General features: G+C 40.3%; 1 protein-coding gene across 3 annotated transcripts in view; it reads right to left on the reverse strand.

Moving 5' to 3' along the window:
• Positions 1–18,147, reverse strand: part of CCDC3 (coiled-coil domain containing 3) — a 169,366-nt gene that overhangs the window by 76,927 nt on the left and 74,292 nt on the right. For all 3 annotated transcript variants that reach the window (XM_025043424.1, XM_025043423.1, XM_015585579.2), the window contains 4 exons: positions 14,546–14,656; positions 12,946–13,082; positions 11,663–11,811; positions 921–1,261 (listed from right to left, as the gene is read on the reverse strand). The gene's annotated coding sequence lies outside the window, so the exon portion shown is untranslated. The remainder of the gene's footprint in view (positions 1–920; positions 1,262–11,662; positions 11,812–12,945; positions 13,083–14,545; positions 14,657–18,147) is intronic.

The raw sequence follows: 18,147 nt of genomic DNA on the forward strand, positions 1-18,147 counted from the left end.
CCGACTTGGCCCGACGCACCCCGAGAAACTCACTGCTGGGAGCGGCCGCCCAGCCCTCCTCCTGCGCCCCACTGATGAAGTGGGGCAAAGCTTTCCTGGATAAAGCATGTTCCAAACGCGTGCCATCCTTACAAATAATTGCTGTTAGTTTGCATGATTGCGTACGTTTTTACGTTTTCTTTGTAGTTCATTTAGAGTCCAAGTACATAGAAATCAAATCTGACTTCACCTTCGCAGATGTTGACTAGGAAAGTCAGTGCGGGCTAATAAACTTCGGGTCTCTCTCCCTGCCTCTCCCTTCCACCCTCTCCCCCTCCCGCTCACTGTCTCTCATTATTTAGCCATGATCTTAGGGAACCTTTAATAAAAGATTGGAAAATCCGTTTTGCTCTGATTTTTCTAAAGCTCCATGATTTACATAACACCTACTTTCAGATTTTAAACTCCCTGCACCTGAGAAATAAATTCTGCGGTCAATTCCAAACAGCTCTTTCACAAGTCAGTGAATCTGGGGGGACTCAGACTCGGCAGTTCAAGCTTTTATCTCTAAACTGAGCAGTTCCTTTTATCTCTAAATTGCCTTAATTGTTCCTAATGTACTAAGAAGAAAAAAAGAGACGTGTTTGTTATTTATAAATATAACATATGGCATATTATACATATATGTATATGTAGTATACCTATCAGTGTATCTATATCATACATATTATATATGTTTACAATAAATCTTTAAGCAAAATTCCCTTAAAATGGAAGGCTCTTTGATCTGCAAGCATCTTATGAACTGGGGTTTCTGTGAGTTTGAGCCTTGAAACTCAACTGAATTCTTCTATGTACTGAAAGGAAAAGAATTCTTAGGAAATTCTGGAAGGAAAGATAAGCAGAAAAGAGGATAGGAAGCATAAAAGGCTGGGCCTCACCTCCCCGACTCCCAAATCTCCTTCCGGCAATCTCTCAGTCTTCACTTAGGATGGCTAAACTCATGCATGCTCGTTGTGACCAGTTTTTGAAAGGCGACTCTGGGGTACAATCCAGCCGGTCAAGACAGGGATTCAGGAGGAAGAGGCCATGAGAAGGGTGGACTCCAGGACCTGGAAGACGTCGGAGGGAGGGCTTTGTGCATCCCCAGAAGTGGTACGATCAGGATTCCAGCCAGCGAGGGAATAGAAGGCCACAGCTGACGTGAGGTCACACTCGTCCAGAATCTGATCAGTGACTCAGTCGACTAAGTTCTTCTTCTTGTAAAACCCTCTAGGATGGGCTTAAAAGCACAAAGAGATAAGAGTGAGTGCTCCTCACAGGTGACAACAAACCCCTGCCTGTGGGAGTCACTCTAGGGCCTCAATAAATTTTGTTGAAAACAATTTGTTATGAGAAGGATTCAGGTGGGCAGCAGTCATGATGGCACATGTGACTCTCCAGTGTGCCCCCCACCATGGTAGATGCTAGACTTTCCTACAGCAGAGAAATGGTGTTTAAGGGTGACATTGGTGACTGTTGGCACTGCTCATTTGTCTCACTTCATGTGTGAATTAGGACATTATTGTCTGAGTTTGCTAGGACTGCCATAACACAATACCACAGGCCTTAAACAGACATTGATTTTCTCACAGTTTTGGAGACTGGAAGTCCAAGGTCAAGATGCTAAGGTCAGGGTTGGTTTTTTGTAGACAGTTACTGTCCCACTGTGTCCTCATAGAGATTAGGGCCCCACCCTCGTGACCTTATTTAACCCTAATTACCTCCCTAAAAGTCTAATTTCCAACTACAGTCTCATTGGGGGTTAGAGCTTCAACATATGAATTTGGGAGGGTGGGAGACAATTCAGTCTCTAACAGTTAATTAGCAGGTGTCCTGCAAGTTGGCTAGAGAAAGAGAGATAAGGGGTATAAAAAGGGTTTATATTCTTGGCAAGCATTGTCAAATTATAATAGTAACAATTGCTAACGATTAATTTATTGTTTATTACTGGCCAAGCATTGTTGTGAGGACTCTGCATATGTTATGTTAATGAATTCTCCAAACAACACTCCCGAAGTAGATACCACTATCACCCTCATTTTATAGATAAGGAAGCACAGGCACAGAGGGGTTAACTGTCTTAACCAAGATCACAGAGATAAAAAGTGACTGAGCCAGGATTCAAACCCCAGCCTCGGTCTTCTCATTAACTACAAACTAGGATATTGACAGAACAGGCAATGCTTTAAAGGCACAAGTGGGCCCTTTATCTAGAAGTAAGTAGAGTACATGAATACTGATAACCTCAGCATTATCGCCAGCGATGGCTAAATGAGTATGTAATGGGACTAACATTAATTTTGTATTAAGCAGCAGTCCTGTTCTATTTTAGTCCTATGATATAACTTATGCAGACAAGGTGGTAAGAAAGATTTTCTTTTTAATTGCATCTTCAAGTACCTCAGAGACCTGGAAAAGATTTGTCCACTTCTACAGACTTTAAAACCATGACTTTTCTTTCGATTTAGACGAGCAAATAAATAGAATCAGTACATGTGGCCGTTTTCTCTCTTCTTGTATAAACTTAGAATCGAAACTCTTCCAGTACTACCCAGAATGTATTTTCCAGAAGCGAGCCCCGTTGAGAGATTGTCCCTTGCCTGGATTCTTCACAGACACATTGGTCATGTTTTTCTTCTCCTCTGTAGGGTCAGGCGGAGTGCCTTGCTGACTGGGGTTCTTTACCTGGAGCCAATGGAAGTGTCCCCTGGTGAGCAGCTCCTCTCTGGGGACTAAGAACGGCAAACAAGCAGAGCTCAAGGTAGCCAGGATGGGAAGCAAAAATTCTATGAATGACTTTTGGGGCGTAATAATGAGACAAGCTGCTTCTACCCTCTGATTCCAAGATCCATATGATCTGGCTGTGGGGGAGACAGCACCGTATATTGTTCTGTTTCAAAGCATATACTGTCTCCTTTAAGACAGCACCTCATCCTTTTGGGGTATTGACTCCCAACTGACACAATAACTGAGTCTTCAGTAAGCCAGTATATTAGTAAGCTTTCAAATGTTGCCCTGCTGCTTCTAGGTGATGGGGAGTGTGGGGTAAAACCAGTTAATTCCATGGCCAAGAGCTCATTCCCTATGCTCAGAAAGAAGTGATGGCTTGGAAATCACTGGTCAGAAGCAACACTGTGGGAAATACCATGACGGTGGGGAAGGTGTTCTGTGAGTACACAGACTGTGCTACCAGCAGAAGCGTCGTGGGCAGCAAGGGCGTATCCATATCCAGAACATGTCTATTCCAGTGAGGGCAAATCTCCACCCCCTTCAAGATGGAAGGGGTCCAACTGCAATCGACCCACCAGTAGGTGGCTGGCTGGTCACCCATGTGAATAAGGACAGGTTAGGTCATCAATGTCTCTGCTGCTGACATAGTAGGACCTCAGCAGTGGTGCTATGCTTGGCGAGGGTGTGTCCGTGTTGTCAAGTCAGTATATAGCCTCTATCCCTACCTCCATGGTCACCGTTTTCATGAGCCCATTCAACAATCACTGGGTGGCTGGGAAAAGAGACTGACATCTACAGAGTACATGATTTCCTTGCTTAATTACTAAAAACTCGTCGTGAATGCCCATCGTTCACATGGGACAAAAATACCTTTACACTCTGACCATCCCAAGAGGTCCATCCATATACCTCTTCCCCAGATGTCCTTGTCACCAATTTTCTAATTTTATTTAAGTTCCTTCCCATCCGTGATGGTTAATTTTATGTGTCAACTTGAGTGGGCCGCAGGGTACCCAGATTACACATTATTTCTGGGTGTGTCTGTGAGGATGTTTCCACGTAAGATTAGCATGTGAAGCACTGACTCAGTAAAGTGCATTCCCCTCCCCCGTGTGGGTAGGTATCATCTGCTGAGGACTGAATAGAGCATCGGGTAGAGGAAGGAGGAATTTGCCCCCTTTCTTCCTGCCTCAGTGGTTTAGCTGGGACATCTCATCTCACCTTCTCCTGCCTTTGAACTGGGATTTACACCGTCAGCTCCACTGGCTGTCAGGCTTTTGGACTCAGACTGAATCACACCAGTGACTTCCCTGGGTGTCCTGCTCGCAGATGGCAGATCATGGTACTTTTCAGCCTCTATAACCACGTGAGCCAACTGATCTCCATACATATGTATATTGTTTCTCTAGTGAAGCCTAATACGCCATCCAACCAAACCACTATCAACTGCCCAGGAGTTAGTGTCCATCTATACTACTGGCCATCTCTCAGTCTAGACATCGTGTGCAACTAAGTGTGCTGCTCAAAGTTCTACCCACTGGGAGAATTTTCCTTCACCAGTGTCCTACAGGATCAATCCCGAGTGGCACTACAAGGTACATATAATACAGAACAAACTGTAAACCTGGTTGGGGTTATTAAAGTCAACTAAGTTATCAGGAACATGCCCAAGAGACCAGATTGAGGAGAGGGAAGAGGCACTGCACCTTCAGAGTCAAAGGAGTCTAGGCCACTTGCTCCTACAACCTACTATACCTCCTGGACCTGCTCGAGCTCAGTCTCTTATATTCCCATCAGATAATAGATTGCTGCTGTGTGCATACAACCTGTGGCTGGCTGGGTCAGACGACACCCAGTTCACGATGTAAAGCTCAGGTCTCATGAACATCATTACAGCACTATTTGTAATAGCCCAAAACTGGACACAACCCGAATGTCCATCCACAGGTAAATGGATAAACAGACTGATATACAATGAAATATTACTCAGCAATAAAAAGGAACAAACTCTTAATACACATTAAAACATGGATGAATCTCAAAATAATTATGCTAAGTGAAAGAAGCCAGAATTTTAAAAAGTGTAATATACTGACTGTATGGTTTCCTTTACATAAAATTCTAGGAAATGCGAGCTAATATGTAGTAAGAGAAATAGAGCAGACTGATATACAATGAAATATTACTCAAAAATAAAAAGGAACAAACTCTTAATACACATTAAAACATGGATGAATCTCAAAATAATTATGCTAAGTGAAAGAAGCCAGAATTTTAAAAAGTGTAATATACTGACTGTATGGTTTCCTTTACATAAAATTCTAGGAAATGCGAGCTAATATGTAGTAAGAGAAATAGATCAGGGGTCGTCTGGGCCTCGGGGAGGACATATGAGAAGGAAGCATTACAAAGAGACACGAGGAAACTTTGGGGAATGATGGATGTGTTATGAGGTCATGTTTCATGAGTATATTCATATGTCAAAATGTACTAAATTGTACATTCTAATGTAGGTAGTTTACTGTGTACCAATTATATATAATTAAACTTTTAAATTAAACATAATTACTATACTGTGCTATACATCATTCTAGTCAATTTCCAAATTTTGTAAAACTTTCATGAGCTACTCCTCAGTAGCATATAATATTTCATTTGTAATTCTAGCCTTCGAATTATTCAAATAATGAGTTTTCTTTAAAAAACCATCATTGGTTTTGCTTTTTAATTGAGATATAGTTAACATTCCATAAAGTTCATTCTTTTTTAAAGTGTACAGTTCAGTGGGTTTTAGTACACTCACAAGACTGTGCAACCATCACCGCTGTGTAATTCCATAACATTTTCATCACCCCCAAATGAAATCCCAGAATCATTACGAATTACTCCCAACTTTCACCTCTCCCAACATCTCCAACTACTAATCTACTTTATATAGAGATTTTCTTATTCTGGACTCTTATAAACAAAATCATATAACCTGTGCCCTTTTGTGTTAGGCTACTTTCACTTTGCATGATGCCTTCATGCTTCGTCATGTTTCAGTATGAATCTGTACTTCACTCATTTCTATGGCTGAATAATACTCCATTGTATGGAGAGATCATATTTTTATTCATCAGTTGCTGAACATATGGGTTGTTTCTACTTTTTGCCTATTATGAATAATGTTCCCAAGAACATTCCTTTACAAGTTTTTGCATGAACATGTTTTCAACTTTCCTGGGAAAATCTCTGGAGTGGAATTCCTGGTTTATGTGGTAAATCTATGTTTAACGTTTTTGAGGAAGTGACAAATTATTTTCCAAAGTAATGACACCATTTTATAAATGTATGAGGGTTCAAATTTTTCCACATCCTCAACGAACTTATCTGTGTTTTTCAGTCTAGCCATCCTGTGTTGAACCAAACCTGTATTCCTAGGATGAATCTGTAGAATAGTCTAGAAAGTAATGCCATATTAAATCTTTTAATCAATGAACATGGCATGTCCTTTTATAATTTCTTTCAATGATGTTTTATAGTTTTCAATGTACAAGTCTCATATTTGGTCAAATTTATTCCTATGCATTTTATTGTTTTTTGATATTATTTGTAAATGTAATTGTTTTCCTAATTTCATTTTGGATTGTTCTTTGCTAGTGTGTAGAAATACAATTGTTTTTTTATATTGATTTTGTATCCTGCAACCTTGATGATCTCGTTTCTTTGCTTCAATAGTTTTTTCGATTTCTTAGGATTTTCTCTATAAAATATCATTAGCAAGTAGATATAACTTTACTTCTTCTTTTCTAGTCGTGATGCCTTTTATTTCTTTATCTTGCCTAATTACCCTGGTTAGAACTTGAATAGAATTGGCAAGAGCAAAATCCTTGTTCTTTTTTCCTGATCTTAGAGGAAAGTTTTCAGTCTTTCACCATTAAGTATGATGTTAGCTGTACGTTTTTCAGAGATACCCTTTATTGCATCAAAGATGTTCCCTTCTATTTCTAATTTGTTGAATGTTTTTTCATAAAGGGTATTGCACTTCATGAAATGTTTTTTCCTTTTTCTATTGATACAATCATGTGATTTTTGTCCTTTACTTCTATTAATATGGCGTGTTGATTTTCCTGTGTTGAATCAACCATGCCATCCTGGGATAAATCCCACCTGGTCATGGTGTATAACTCTTTTCACATGTTGCTGGATTCAGTTTGTTTTACTTTTGAGGACTTTTATGTCTGTATTCATAAGAGACATTGGTCTGTATTTTCTTTTCTTTTCTTTTTTTTTTTTTTGGTGTCCGGGTAATACTAGCCTCATAAAATGAGCAGGGGAGTATCCTCTCTTTTATTTTTTGGAAGCATCTGTAATTTATTGGTGTTAAATCTTCTACAAACGTTTGGTAGAATATATCAGCAAAACACGTTTTCCTGAGCTTTCCTTTGCAGGAAGTTTTTGATTATTGATGCAATCTCCTTAATTGTTATAGATCCATTCATATTTTCTATCTCTTTTGAGTTAGCTTTTGGTAGTTTATATTCTAGGAATTTGCCCATTTCATCTAGGTTATCTAGTTCATTGGAGGAATGGTGTTATGATGTATACATGACAGTTTTGATGGGATCCCACAAGAAAAAAAGTCTAATGGAGATAGATAGGTGACAGGATGGGTCAAGCAAGAGAACCTCTAGCAATTCACTGGTCTCAGAAATGTTTATCCATAAAATCATCACAAACAAAACCTTAGAATTAAAAAATTATTATTCAAAATTATCAAAACTAAGTGTAAATTGTCAAAACTAAACTTCCCAATGATATTGTTGTGAATTTATAGCTTTTGTACTTCTGAAGTTCTTAAAGCCTGAAACTGCACTAAGACTCTTGGGACACCCTGATACACACACACACACACACACACACACACACACACTCCCCAGCTTTGACCACTGAGAGGCCCTAAGAGAAGTAACACTTCAGTAGCAATGAGAGCACCTAACATCCAGATCCTGGTTTCTAAATATCATTCCCCACTCAAAGGAACCAGGGCTCTTTGGAGAAACGGCTGATATCAAAGACGAGTTGGGGAAGTGGACATAAAAATTTTCAGCTGAGCCAGGAATATTTCTGTGCCAAAGGGTAAAAGAATGCTCAAAAAACAACCGAGACATGTCAATACACATACACCACACACATACACACACACAAAACTTAAGGAGCTCCTAATGATCAATTAAAATTAATACTGATATTAATTGCTTATGAGCCATAGAATAAAATAGTAAATCATGAATTTACATTAGTAAATACACGAATGAATAAATAAAACATTTAGGAATATGTACATAGTTACACATAGCTCCCACCAAAATATTTACTTAGGAAAAAGGAACCATTTTATAGACGGAGAAGCTGGGAAGATATCACCTTAATTTGAGTAAACATCCTGAGTAATGGGACAAATTGAAACCATTTACCACCTGATAAAATGCAAAGAGAAGAACATAGCGTCAATTCTATGATATTCCTACTGAAGATGTATAACATAATCATGAAGAAGTATTAGACAAGCACAAATAGAGGAATATTGTACAAAATAACTGGCTTATAATCTTTCTGTCAAGTTCACAAAAATCAGTGAAAGACTCAGTAGCTTTTCCATATTGAAGAAGATGAAAAACAACATGCAAAAGACTAAATTCAACACTTGACTCTGAACTGGATCCTTTTGCTATAAAGGATATTAATGGGACAGGTGGCAAATTTGAATGGGATATGAAGTTTTGATGATAGTAACAAATCAATGCTAATTTTCAATTTCTATGCCCTTGATGATAGGAAATACTAACGTATTTTTAAGTGATGGAACAACTTATTCTCAAACAGTTCAGAAAGAAAATTTGTCGGAACTACACCTGCAACTTTTGTGTAAGTTTGAGAATGTGTCAAAATAAAAAAGAGAAAAAAATAAATAAGGGGAATAGCTAAGAAGTTTTCAAAAGCAGACTGGCCGGAATAATTTGCTCTTCCAGATATTAAAGTATATTGCATAGTTATGATGCTCGAAACAGTGTGGTAATTGTGCAAGAAGCAACAGGCACATCAGGAGAACAAACATATCTGTGTTTATAAGAACTTAATAAATTGTAGCTCATTAATAAATTGTTCAAATATATGAATCACAATTAAATCTATTTTTAAATGCTCTAAATGACATGCACATGAGATAATGCTTAATGGAAGAAGAGTATAAATGATCTGACAGCACACGATGGGCTCCTCGGTGCTGGCAATGGTCCATGTCTTGACCTCTATTTATTCACCGTGTTTCATAAATATGTTGTATGTATGTTCCCGATGTATGTTACGATACAAGAATTTTAAAGAGCATCCAGTACTCTTTATCATCCCAGACTATATTCTAGACGGTGAGCTGATACGTGGATAAGATTTTATTACCAAGTTCCAGAAAGGTTAAACCATTGCTCTCCGGGAGCTGGTAAGTACCAAAGCCAGGATACGAACCCAACCATACTTTGGCCACTACGCTGTCATGGAGCCCCAGCATTAGTGTTGAGAGCACTAACAGTCATCACAACAGTTACCGGGATTGTGTGCCCCAAAGGTGCGCCAGACAGTGTGCTGGGAGCTTTACACATGTCACTCGCATGACCTTCGCGACAGCCCTGCGAAGGTGGTGTTTTCACTCCCAAGTTACAGGTAAGAAAAAGGAGCACAGAGCTGGCGAAGAAAGAAGCCACGTTCAGACCTCCATCAATGCATTCATTAGGTACCCGTGAACTGAGCAGCAGCGGTACGCCAGGCACTGGAAAGGGACTGGAGACGTGGGACACTTAGGACATGATTTCTATCCTCCAGGAGCTGACCTTCCCGATGAATTCCAAATCTCAGCCGCTCAGTCTGTGCCTCCTGCTGATCTCCAGCAGGGGTGCCTCTCTGCTGTGTCTAAATATGGCCTCAAGTCGGATACCTCTCCCAGTAGCAGTTGAGTTACCTCCCCCACATATCTTTTTCCCACAAAGTTAAATAAAGAACGAGCAAACAAAACCCAGCAGCTATGATTCAGTTATCCTACCTGAATTAGGTTCAGACCTTTCTTTTATGTTTGCCTGTTATTTTAATACTGGACATAGGGAATAGGCCCCAAAAGGCTGACCTGCGACCAAAAAATTTTAAAAAACACATATTTCCTATTATATTTCCTGCTCTTGTGGTGCCTTTCTTGGAGGCTCCCAGTGTGCAATGTAAATGTTAACTCATTCTTCCTTCTGGTTTCCTTGGGAGGCAGGAAGCCAATGTTATTTCATAGATAAAGAAGCTAGAGTCTCAGGAGGTTAAATGCCTTGTCCAGGGTCACATAACTACAGGCAGTTGGGGGTGCTGGGAACGGGGCTTGGGGTTAGGAATCCCTGCCTACGGTCCCCTGCCTCCCAAAGGGGGCCTCCTTCTTATGAGATAACTTCGTGCGTTAAAACTCCATTGGAGTTTTATTCTATAAAAGGAATGCTTGGGGACTGCTAAGAGACAACTGCGTTTGGGGGGTTTTTTGTTTGTTTGTTTGTTCCTTTGTTTTACCCTGCACATTCATACGTGCTACATTTTCAGAAGTCAGGTTTAAGACATGTAGCCACTGTCTATGATAGTTCCAAGTTCTCCCAATTTGGGTACTAATATTCAGCCTAAATGACCGTTCCAATGACCATGAGTCCATGACAATGGTGTCCTGTCTGGAGAGAACAGAAACCAGCAGCTCGAACTCTCGATAGACATTTTAATATATGCCATTTTAAGCATCTGCATTTCAGAGAAAGAACAAACTACGTTTGGGGTTGACTAGTACTCCGGAGAAATGTACTGCTCTTTTGTAGGTGTTATGAGCACTTTGGTTAAGTGCTCTGCTTGCTTCTTCACTCTGCTGTCATGATGAAGACACTGCCAATAGCCCTTTGCACAGCTGGCAAAATGGAAACAGGGAGACTAGTTGGTTTTTCAAGCAACCGAGATGAGGCTCTAAGACTTTCTGCTATAATTTTAAGTCCATCAAACCAAATTCCCAATATCCTCTTGTATAAATGTTTAGATACTAAACGGAAATACCAGACACAGCTTCAGCATTTTGACTCTCTATAGTCATCATTCGACAGTTACGTTTCAACAAATAACTTTCAACATTCACCCTTCAACTATGAAGCATCATGCACTCTTATAGGCACTGGGTATAGAGCCATAAATTAAAGAGACCCTGTTGGTAAAATTGGACCAGTTGGGGAGAGAAAAACTCGCCTTTGAAGATATAACCTTTACCTGGGAAAGAATGGCTTGAAAATCTTGTTCAACAACCTCTGAATGCCTTCAATTAAATGTCTGCGTACCTGACAAGGTTAGGATTAAGCACATGGGTCTCGGGTCTCTAAGAAGCCAAGTCTCCCTTTACATATTAGAGCATAACCAAGCTGTGGACTAAGAGCCAGGTGGGTTTCACGGACCTTCTTTTTACACCAGTGTCCTTGGAACAAAATGAAAAAACAAAACACACACAAAAAATAGGCCACAGTCGGGGAGGAGAGGAGAGAAGGAATGTGTGAGATTTATCATAAAGCTGCTCTGAGTGTCCCTGACATGTTGTCAGTAAGAATCCCATAGGAAGTGAAGTCTCCTGGGGAGGTGATAGAAGCCACGGGGAGTGGAGTGGAAGAAAGTTCTTAAAAGGCAAGAACCCTCCTGCAGAAGAAGAGACCCACAGCTGGGTCCACTCAATAAACTGGAATTCACAAACTGCACGCCAGACCAATTTTCACCTCTGAGCTCTTGCCTGATAACTCAGCTAATCAGTATCTGCTCAGGGAATGTGTAAAGCTGGTAGAATCGCACGCATGGGAAAGTTTATAAAGGCTCTAAACATACATACCACTGTGTGTTTTCAATTTGCTGGTTCGATGTTTTTGCCAGCTGCATAGAAGAGTTAAAATCCTGTTGAAAAGAGTGCTGGAGAAATGGCCTCTTATTCTGGATAAAGGATCTTATAGGATTTTCAGCTTGATAGGACATGGTTGATGACTGTTGAGAAATGAAAGTGTGGAAGAAGTTTGGGTATCCATATGTTTATGATGAAAGCACTGCATTGAAAGGGTTAATAAAGATTACTCTGAAATGGAAGTAAAACTAGATATTGCTAGGAAAAAGTCCAACAGATTTGTTCCTAAAAAAACCCCAAAGGCATCAAGATAAGAGTATTTTTCAGTTGCTGTCTTGCGTTTATTAACCTTTCTACCTGTGCTCTACTGCAAAGGTCTATGCAGTTAGCATATCCGCAACACTTACCCCTAAAATAAAGTACTTTACAGAACTTTTTCCAAATTTTCCATTGCTGACTTTGTTCTGTTTAGCAATATGACTTAGTGCCAGTGACCCCACTTCACACATTATACCTTTTAAATATAAGTTTTCCAAACCTGCATTAATAATGTGTACACTAGATATAATGACTGGCACTGAGCAGGCACTCAATGTTTGTTGAATGAATGAATGAGTGAGTGAATGAATGAATGTCCCATACCTAAAAATGTATAACTTTAGCTTTCTAAAAGTTTATTCGACACTAAAACTATTTATTCAATTTAAATGTTCTCTAATGTATTTAATTCATGTGTTCAAACTGAAAAGTGTGGGCTTTGAGTGGGTAGATGATAGCTTTAATATTATACAACTATAAATGTTCTGCTCTTTAAAAAAATGTAGTTCTTTGTGAAAATAACTAGAATAACATTAACCAATAAAAGTAGATAACTCTTCTGGGATAATTTTTTTAAATAAACCAATTCAAGGTACAACTGGTTCCTTTCCATCTTTCTTCTCTTCTCAATCATAACTTCGTCGTGTATTGATCTCCCGATTATCCGTCAAGAATTTCTCGCTCCACTTCAATCTGCCCCTGGAGTCAGCTCCCTCCTAGATCTACTGACTTTGGGGAAAACTTGGCTTTAAAAAAATCTTACAGATCTTTTTGAGCAGTAAGTTCTCAGAACTCCAATTCAGACAAGACCTTATTCCCTTGACCAGCTTCTCTTAATCTGCTGCTCAAGCAACTCTGCTGGAAGTGTGGTTTCCTGGGCTCAGTTCTCTTTTATCCTTCCCACTGAGCAGACTGAAGGGAGACGTGTACAGCAACATGTCCTCAAGTGTAACACCTACCTCCTTTCTCTACCTGGTGACTTCCCAACTTCCCATCGCCCAATGGGCAGATTCTCTCCAATGAGACAGATATCGTAGACCAATGGGATTCTTGAGTTCTCTTTTCCTCCATGGCTCTATCTCTTCTTTCTTCCCTCCTCCCCCAAGAAATGAAGATAGGATTAAAAGAGGGCTGTTCCAAGAGATGAAGATTTACTGATGAGAGCCCGAGGCATTCACTAGGTCATATCTACTAATGAGCAGACTCATGGTGTCTTTAAGGACAACACGGGGGGCAGACCTCTCTCTTCAGCTGCCTCCCGCAGACTGCAGCAGCTGAATTCTCGGAGCATTCACCTCTCTGTTTCCCACCTCTTCCACCCCTGAATGGCATGCTAGAATGGGCCCGAAGGCCAGACTTCTCTCTAGCTCTCCCTCCCCCAAGTTATACCTGAGTGGGTCGTACCAAGACTTAGATTCAGGGTGAAAAGTAGGAAGCTCTTCTTAGACTGTGAGCTTAAATCACTTGTTCCAATTCAGCTTTTGCCAGGAAGCCCAGTGTTGTTGGTACTGGGGGCTACTCAGCTATAGGTAGAGTATTACGGGGTGGCCCTCACTGTCTGAGCACTCATCATCTGAACCGTTGAAGAGAAGCAAAGCCATCATAAAGCAAAACTATTTAGTAATAAGCTGGCCACTTATAAAATTAACCCAGAACCAAACACTCCTCCTTTAAATTAGTCATTAGTGTCTATCCCACCAACATTATGGCAGATGATAAATTCAAAGATAGCAGCAGTCTACTGTGAAAAGAAATTATGACTATTGCAAAAGATGCAGGATTTCATGAAGTTGATAAAAGAAATATTGCCAGGCCAGAAATAGATGTGGATACAGCACAATTTGACCAATTAACAACTGAAGAAGAGAAAATAAACAAGGATGATGACATAAAAGATACTTTAAAATAAAGAGATTCAAATATCAAAGGATTAACGACACCTTTGGGAAAAAATTAAATGAAATCCCTGAATATTTTTGCAAAAATAGCAAAAGATATTTTATTCTGCCATTATATAATTTTATCTAAAAATTATTAACCTCCTGTCTGTATAACAAATCGCCCATACATTTAATGATTTTAACAATAACAGTAATATTTTGCACCATTCTACTGGCTGATCTGGTAGTTCTTCTGCTTCTGTGCTATGGTCTGGGATGCTGGAATGACAAGAAAGTCCAGCGTGGCCTCGTTTACATGACTGGAAGTTGGTGTTGGCCATTGGCTGAGAGCTTAGCTTAATTGTCTGCTGGGCCTCAGTTTACCTTCACATGTTTGTTTGGGCTTTCACACAGCTTAGTGTCTAGGTTTCAAAGAGGACTGTTCCAAGAGGACAAGCCCCAATGTGCATGTGCTAATCAAGTCTCCACACTTGCAAAAGTCCCATTGTTTAAAGCTAGCACATGGCCAACCCCAGAGCCAATGAGGAAGGGAGGGAGGCACACATAGGTCTGAATACCAGGAGACGAGATTCCTGAAGACCACCAAAGTACAGTCTACTGCAGAGCACCCTCTGGCCTCTAATGGACCATGCCTTTCTCACACATGAAATATACTTACCCCCTCCAAAGCTCCCATGCTCTTATCCCATTATGGCATCAGATGTAGAATCTCATTATCCAAATCAGGTCCAGATGCAATCAAGGTCTCTGGAGTGAGGCTGCTCTCAATCTGAAGTGCAAACAAAACAGACAAGTTTTGTTTTCTAGCCCTTACACACCCACATACAATAAAAAGGCAAGAACAGGAAAACTGCAAAACAAACTCCCACTTAAAAAGGTTGAAAATGGAAGGTACATTGCAGTTTCTGGTCCAGAGAAATTGTGAAATACAGCCAGGCACATGGAGCCGGTTTCTTGACTATGGCCCAGTTCTGTTCCTGAAGTGATTTTCTGTGGCTCTTAGCTCTTCCCCCTGTGCTCTAGGCTCTGTTCTCTGAAATATCCTTCCTTTTCCCAGAGAAATAGCCAGGTTTGTAGCCGAGTTTCTTTCTCAGCTTGCTTACTCCCCCTAGGAGCTTGGAGTGTCTTGAGGTATCTTTTCATTTTGAACTGTCTCTTTTTAATCCCGGCTAATATAATTTCATTACAAATTTTGTAGTTTTCTGCATCAAATCGTTATCCACACTCTTAGACAAAACCACTCTCGCAAATCTCTTCAAGACAGTCCTCTCTCTGTTTGGGGCTGCAAATCAGAGTCCTATGGGAAAATACCCTTAAGATTCTTAGATGTCTTCTCGTTTAGCTGGGAGGATCTTTGAGACTTTGAGATATCCCTTAAATCTTTCTGATGCCTTAACAGAGACCTTGGCTCTGAGGCCATATGTTTTATTGCCATCACCCTGGTTTTTATCTTCAAACCAAAGCCATTTATTTCTTTGAGAATTTTTTTCTTGGACAGGCTGGGGCTAAAAAACAATTTTATTATTAAACCCACAAGTTCTAGCTCATTGTTAGTTCTTCTACATTCTGCTTTAAATCTGAATAGTTCCTTCTTTAGCTCAACTTGCTCCTTCTGTGTTTCACCATAGGTAGCTAAAAGAAGCCAGGTGGTACTTTCAACATTCTGCCTGGAAATCTCTTTAGCCAGATCCACAAGTTCATTAGGTACCCTTTCTATTTCCCGTACTTCCACAGGCAACCCGTTTTGCTAATTGTTCTGACAATACATAACTCAAGGCTTTTCTTCAGCTTCTGTGAGGAATTTCTTCAGTCTCCACTAACAGTCAGTCATTCTTCCAAATTTCTCCATTCCTTCTACCAGACTCAAAACCAATGCCACATGTTATGGCAGGGCTCCACTTTCAGGTGACAGTTTCCGTTCTAGTTATCTATTGCTAAATGACAAACCGTCCCGAAGTGTAATGGCTTATGACAATTTATTACTACTTCTTAACAGCTCTGTGGGTTGACCAGGAGGTTCCTACGCTTCACATGTTGTGGCTTAGAGCTGGGATGTGTAGAAGATGTAACGAGAACTCACATACATGGCCAGAAATTGGTACTGGCTGCTGGCGGGGAGCTCACCTAGAGTTGGCTAGGGGGCCTCGGTTCTTCTCCAACACTGTGGGCTCCTCTGCATTGTTGCTTATGCGTTCTCGTAGTATGGCGGACAAGTTCCAAAACGAGGCCTTCCAAGAGGATAAGGCCTGATGTGCGAGGACTTACCAGGCCTTCACTTGCATCCCTCTTGCTATGTTTTATTGGCCAAAGCTAAGTCACATGGTCAAGCCCAGAATCAGTGTGTGAGGGTACTCGTAAGGGTACAAACAGAAGGAAGCACAGTTCATTGAGGACCACCAAAGTATCCATATGTCACATCGTTGAAGTCAACACTTGATTTATTTTTGGCTGAGCAAACGATTAGTGTACAACTGTCATTATAAAGTCATTTTGTTTATAAGACAACATAAACTCATTTTTATAAATTTTGCTTGATTTTTCAAAAATCATAGCTATCAAATCTGTTTTACATTGTCTACCTCAACATTTTGGTCACAACTTTAAGTGGATTCCATTCGAGTGGCCTTTTTCTAATATCCATTATCCTCAGGTATAAAGAGGTCTTGTATTCTGTTTCCCATTTAGCTTTTGCACCTGACGTGTCACTCCTAGGTCAAGAACTCTTGGCAGAGGAGGGACGAGTCATAAAACAGAATCTGGGCTCCGCTGGACCCTGGAAATAACACCATCATAATAGCACCAACACACGATCCCTCATCCTGATAGACCCTTCTAGACTTTACTCATCAAGAATTAAATGGTCACACTCCCACCCGCTTTCTGAAATTATATGCACTAGCCCTTTCCTCGCCAAGCCTCAGCAACCTACAGCTTTACAAACTGCTTCCGTGGGAGATCTCTACAGAAATTCATTCTGAAAGGCCTGTTGCCGTTATAAAGAACATTCTGGAACAAAGGCGCACTTTTTAAAGAGAGGTTTAATTTTGTTCTCTGCTACATGCTTCAGTGTTAAATGAAACTTTAAAAAAAATTAGACCACCTCATGTTTTATAACTGTGCAGTCTTACCCTTGGTGTAGAACACCTGGGATCTGTCTTTTCTATACAGTGACAGAAAAGGTCTAAAGTGACTGAACTCACTGAAACTTAGGAAACACTCTACATTCTTATTTAATCCTTAATGAAACCTCGGGTAATTATTTTTTTAAAGAGGGATTTAAAATCCAGCCAAGAAGTATATATGCTAACCATTTCGTTTTTCTCCTCAGAGATTCTAAATTTAATCACGTAATAGTCAATGTAACGTAAGCTTTTTTTCTTTCTTTCTTTTTTTTTTTTAACCCCAGCATGAATCTGAGAGGTAGTACAATTAAAACTCTCTAATCAAAACACTTCCACAGAGCCAGTGATTTCAACAGCGCTGCGGGTTTGGGCCTCCCCATGGGTGTTGTTACCAATTCTTTCATTTCCTCCCTTTAAACAGATCTATCATTTTACCAGGCCTGAATGTTCTGTTTCTTTCACATATCTTCATAAGCAATTAAGCAAAAGACTCCCCCCACCTGTCCCCTTGGAGCTTGGTCATTTTGCCTTTAGTTTCCATGACAACCTTGGTCATTTTTTTAAAGACCTATAAAGGCAGCTTCAATATTAGTTCTGTGCTTCTGTCAAACTCGAAAACAAAACTGCCAAAGGCCAGTGAGTTGGATTATCGGCAAGCTGGAAGGTAGGGCTGTTATCAGGGGTGAGATTATGAGAAGGTTGCAAAGCCATCTCTTAAGTTTTGAATATCCCAGCAGCTCTGACTTCCAAAAAGACATCCTTAGATCTGGGGGCATCATGAACTGCCTCGTTTAGTGAAACGGGCTGGTGAATAACCTGAGTGTTCACACTCCCAGGTTCCTCCCCTGGAGCCAGGTAGAGGGGTGAAACTAATAACAGAACCCGAAAAGACAGCTTTCTCCAGGGGAGGTCTCTAACAGATTTCAGAGGAGAGCCAGAGGACCAGAGCAGTGTCCCCAATGTCCCCACAATTCAGTTAGAAGTGGCCTAGGGCTGTGTGAGAGCTCTGCTGGGAATGAACAAGAGTTGATTGTTTATTAAAAAAAAAAAAAAAAAAGGAAAAAGAAAACAGCATTTACGTTCCAGGAGAGGAAGCTCCTACCACAGGCAGATGGCTAGGCCTTGCTGAGGCTTAGGA

The sequence above is a fragment of the Pteropus alecto genome, unplaced genomic scaffold (assembly GCF_000325575.1).
Source record: "Pteropus alecto unplaced genomic scaffold, ASM32557v1 scaffold11, whole genome shotgun sequence".
In the NCBI taxonomy this organism is placed as follows: domain Eukaryota; kingdom Metazoa; phylum Chordata; class Mammalia; order Chiroptera; family Pteropodidae; genus Pteropus; species Pteropus alecto.